Source organism: Mesocricetus auratus, unplaced genomic scaffold (genome assembly GCF_017639785.1).
Source record: "Mesocricetus auratus isolate SY011 unplaced genomic scaffold, BCM_Maur_2.0 Super-Scaffold_100004, whole genome shotgun sequence".
NCBI classification, from domain to species: Eukaryota; Metazoa; Chordata; class Mammalia; order Rodentia; family Cricetidae; genus Mesocricetus; species Mesocricetus auratus.
Genome location: NW_024429189.1, coordinates 44,194,817 through 44,199,519, shown reverse-complemented (window position 1 = coordinate 44,199,519; position 4,703 = coordinate 44,194,817). Strand labels below are relative to the sequence as shown.

Here is a 4,703-nt window from a genome sequence, read left to right as displayed (position 1 = left end):
TGGGGTTTCTTGGTGTAGCAGTATCCTAAGCAGGGCCTCTAGGAGTGACTGTGTGACAGCCACTCCATCTTAAGAGGAACCAGCTGGAACTGGGTATGATGTAGGAGATATTAAAAACCTAAAGACATCTGGTAGTGGTGCGTGCCTTTGATCCCAGCACTCGGTAGGCAGAGGCAGGTGGATCTCTGTGAGTTTGTGACCAACCTGGTATACAGAGTGAGTTCCAGGCCAGCCAGGACCACATAGTGATGTCCTTTCTAAAAAAAAATTGTATAGACAGACCCTCAAGCTGTCAGACCTCTCTTCACTCACAAAATTAAGGTTTAGCAGGCAAGCAGGAGGTGGAGTTGAAGCTGACCTCAGAGAGGTACAGAAGACTCTGCCCTTCCAGGGCTTCTCCCAAATGGACCTACAAACGAAGAACTCAGCTGGGCCTGAATGAATGGGAATTTTATATCCACGATCCCCCCAAAAAGCCCTTGAAACTCTCCTTTCCAAAGTCCGACTTTAAAATGAGATTTGACCCCATTTTCTTCAGACCTGAACTGGATTAAAAATAAAAAGTATAACAAAGAACAGAGACAGTCGCCTCCCATCCAGAAAAGGACTGTTACTGTCAAATCAGCTCATGGCTAAGTCTATGCATCTTCTGACCTTTGTCTCTTGGCCTGTTAAAAACTGTAAGACTGCCATAGGCTTGGGGGACAGAAATGAAGAGCTTGATTTGGCCACACTGTAAACCCAACCCAAACCCATATCATTTATCAATTACTGTTTTGCTGTTGTTTTTTAATGGAATAATAGGAAACCAAGGAGGTGGGTCATGTGGTACTGAGTGATCTGTAACAGCCTGTATGTGGCTCTGAGTGTCCTTGCTTGTCCCCTGGCCATGTTTCTCTACAGGACACTTTTGTCTCATGTGTACAAAGGCATAGTGCAGCCTTGTTTTTTTGACTTGATACCAAGCCCTGTCTGGGACTGTAACCAAGATGATGCCATTGGGTACACAGATTCTGACCTCCTTACCCGATTTTCCCAGAGTAAAAAAATAGCCCTGTGAATGATTTTCAAAGGAGGAAATGAGTCAGCCCCCTTGTCACGCGATGAACTCCATGATTAAGACTCTCCCTCTTCCCCAACACAATTCAAGCATCCTCGCTCCCCCCACCCCCAACCTCACTGCCTCCCACACCATTCGCTAAACTTGTCTGGATGTGTTTGAGTAGCAAACCTACCCTGGGTCCCTGCCAGGTGCCCCTTGGGCCTTGGCAAATCCTGCCCCACCAGTTGGATGAAATCTGTTCAGGCATGCTTGAACCCCAGCAGCAATGAAGTTTCCTTCCCGTCCACAAAGAGGGGAAGCGGGAAAGGAAGCCGAGGCCAAAAAACAGCCAGTGGAAGGACAGAGCCATCCAGTGGCCCTTCCTGCCCCGGCGCTTCTGTGTGGTATTTATTTGGAGGCTTAAATTGGCTGCAAAAATGGCCTTTTTCCCTTCATATCCTCCGGACCCGAGTAAGTACTGTGGAGGCCAGGCTGTGGTCCTTTCTTGTCTGGGTGTTGGGATGTTGACCAAGAGTAAACTTAGGGCAGAGGTAAAAGCAAACATCGTTTTTCTCTTTGCTTTGCATGGAGAACTCTGTAAACAAGCAGCCCAGGCCTTTTGTTTGTTATCCGTGTTTTGTTTTGTTTTAAGAACTGCAGCTGATCCTCTCCTTCCATCATGTGGGTTCAAACTCCTGGCGTAAGGCTTGTGCCCACTGAGCCCTCTCGCAGACCCAGAGAACCAGTGTAAAAATGAACAGCTCACTTTCTTCGGAGAAATACAATTCAAAGGTCAGTCTCAATGATTGTCCTGGGAACATGATCAACTGTGGCCTGGCCTCTGAGGGTGGCTACGCTGTTGGCTGCTGTTCAGACAGGAGGAACACGACTCTGCATGTTAGAACCGACCACATTTCTGTGGTTCTGACCTTAGGTATTTATTTTATACATATTTCCACCATGTAGTGCTGGCTGGCCTGAAACTACTTCTGTCGGCCAGGCTGGCTTTGAACTCACAGGTATTCACCTGCCTCTGCCTTTCACGGGCTGGGATTAAAGATTCTGATTTTTGCAACAAACAACAAACATGCAGCCAAACTCACCTGACCGCACCATGCCACACACAGACTGTTCTTGCATTTTACATTCCCCGAACTGTTGATGACAGGTGATAGCAGATAATAGAAATTTGATTTTTGTTTTTAAGCTGTGGGCAGATGAGAAGGGACACGGGACACATACAGAGTGCTCTTTCAAACCTTGTTGAAGGTTATACTGAGGACTGTTGTCTCATTGTCACTAATAAAACCAAAGAGAATCCGGAGAATCCTTCAGCTTATCTGTTCTTATCTCCAAGTTCAGAAACTGCTGACTTAAGTGGCGCGGCAGACTGCTGTTAGCTTCCCTACAGATAGCACGGTCTGTCCTCTGGGTCAGGAGCCGATGGGGTACCACACGCTTTAGTCCAGAATTTGAAGGTAGGCTCAACTCACCGAAATCGCTGAGCCTGCCTGTGAGCCTGTGCAAGCGTCTGATGGTGACCTTTGACCACAAGGCCCAAACCCCACCTTCAGAACACGCGGATGCCGCCATTCTCTGAGGTGCCTTGAAGTGTGGTTTCTAATACAGATCATCATTCCTTTCATTCACTCCAGCCACTTACACAGCCACCTCCTCTCCGTCACATATCTACGATAACCTGAGACCTTACCTCCCGGGACGCGAGCTCGGCTCGGTGCTCCCGGGACACCAGCTCGGCTCGGTGCTCCCAGCTCCTCAGGTTGCTTCATGAATGGACCACCGTTATCTCTCCTGGGGGGCTTGCAGTGTCGCCCTGGCTGACCTGGCACTCCCTGTGCTTCGGTCCCCACGTCACTCTCGCTGCAGCTTCCTGTCAGCTCACGCACCTGGCTTTACGCTCCCACCGTCGAACTGCCATTTCAGAATCGAGTAGCAAATGGCCGAGTGGCCCAAACAGGCCTAAAGCCTAGAGTGTTTGGGGACGAAGAGTCCCTCTCAAAAACAAAATAAATAAAGGTGGTCCTCATTTCTCATGATCCCATTGGTGAGGTAGACAGTATTCTCTCCATCTGCGTTTGTGTCGAAAATGGGGGTGGGGGGGCGAAGTATGTGTTTCTACAGAGAGAAAACTTTCATTTTGCTTTTTGAAGACAGGTAGCGACGTCTCTTGATGTAGCCTGGGCTAGTCTTTTATTTTTATTTTTTCACTTTACATACCAAACCCAGTTCCATCTGCTCCTCAGAGAGGGTAAGGCATCCCAAGGGGAATCAATGAAGTCTCAAAGTCTGTCCCATCACCACACTGAGGCAGGACCAAGTCTCCCCTCCCCCCAGACTGAGAAAGGTATCTCGCCATAGGAAATGGGCTCCTAAAAGCCAGTTCGTGCACTAGGGATAGATCCTGGTCCCATTGCCAGTGGCCACACAAAGTGCTCAAGCCATCCACCGTCACATGCCTTCAGGGGGCCTAGTTAGACCTATGCAGGTTCCGCCTGGGTGAGCCTTGAACTTGGAACCCATCAATGAAGGAATGACCACATAGATGCTGTGGTGTGTAGATAGAAACCAGGTCTGTCCCTGGGTGTGCACTTGCCGCTTGGCAGGATTTGTTAGGATTCTCAGTCCCTTGCCACTCCATTGACTCGCCGAGAACTGCCACTCAGAGGCACATGTCCAAAATTCCCTGTTCTGCGGTTATGTAACCGGCTCTCACACCTTCTAAATCTTGGAACTGTTCCCTATTCTTTCGAAGAGCGCAACTTTGATTTCACTCTATTCAGCTTTGTTCCCTCATGTACAGGTTAATCCTCGAGCTCCGGCACTTTTCTCAGGGGCTCTGACTACATCCTTGCATCCCTCCGTTGCCGAGCTTCCCCCACTGGACCCGGGAACGCTTTTCAGACAACAGAGGTGGGTTGTTCTGTGGCTGCTTCTCACGCCCTGTCTGTGTGCCTTCAGGAAACTCCCGTGATGAGGCTTCTCTCAACTATTTGTCACAACCTTCAGAATTCCTGGAATCAGGCTTTCATGTATTTTATATAGTGGGATTACAGTAGCATATAAAAATAGTCATAGGTTAAGCAAAATAAGGGGGGGAATCTGGAATATGAGTGGTCCAGGAATGCATTTTGAGTCTCTACAGGCAAAATCATCTGCAAAAGGCCAACAAAGCTCCTTTAAGCCATCTCTAGCGCACACCCAGAGTTCTGTGACCCAGAGTGTCTGTTTACTCTAGAAGCAGATCCTGGTCACAAAAACACCCGTGCCAGCCCCTCCTACGGGTTAGTCTCCCGTAGGAAACTTCTTTCTGCTGTGAGCAGAGGATGCCTTACTGTGGCTAGGGAACACATGGACTGTGCTGGCTGTTCGGAACCCTTCTTTAAATCTGCATACATCAAACGTGTGTTTACTTCTTCCGTTAGTTTTGCGTGCAACATGTGTGTACCCGAGCTCTTGAGGTCCAGAGGCATTGAAGCCAGAGTTACACGCAGCTGCGAGCTTCCCGACGTGGGTGATGGGGACTGAACTCAGGTCCGCTGTAAAGACAGTGGGTGTTCTTAACCATGGAGCTGTCTCCTTGGCTCCTTCTCATCTAGGCAGGAAAATGGAGCTGCATCGGCCTGACTCTGAAGGACAAAAG

The 4,703-nt window shown here is 48.9% G+C and overlaps 1 long non-coding RNA gene across 1 annotated transcript; it reads left to right on the top strand.

Moving 5' to 3' along the window:
* The first annotated feature begins 1,181 nt into the window (after positions 1 to 1,181).
* LOC110343078 lies at positions 1,182 to 4,086 on the top strand. The gene is made up of 3 exons (XR_002385279.2): positions 1,182 to 1,513; positions 1,695 to 1,834; positions 2,698 to 4,086. It is a non-coding gene; the product is annotated as an uncharacterized LOC110343078 (long non-coding RNA).
* Positions 4,087 to 4,703: the final 617 nt, after the last annotated feature.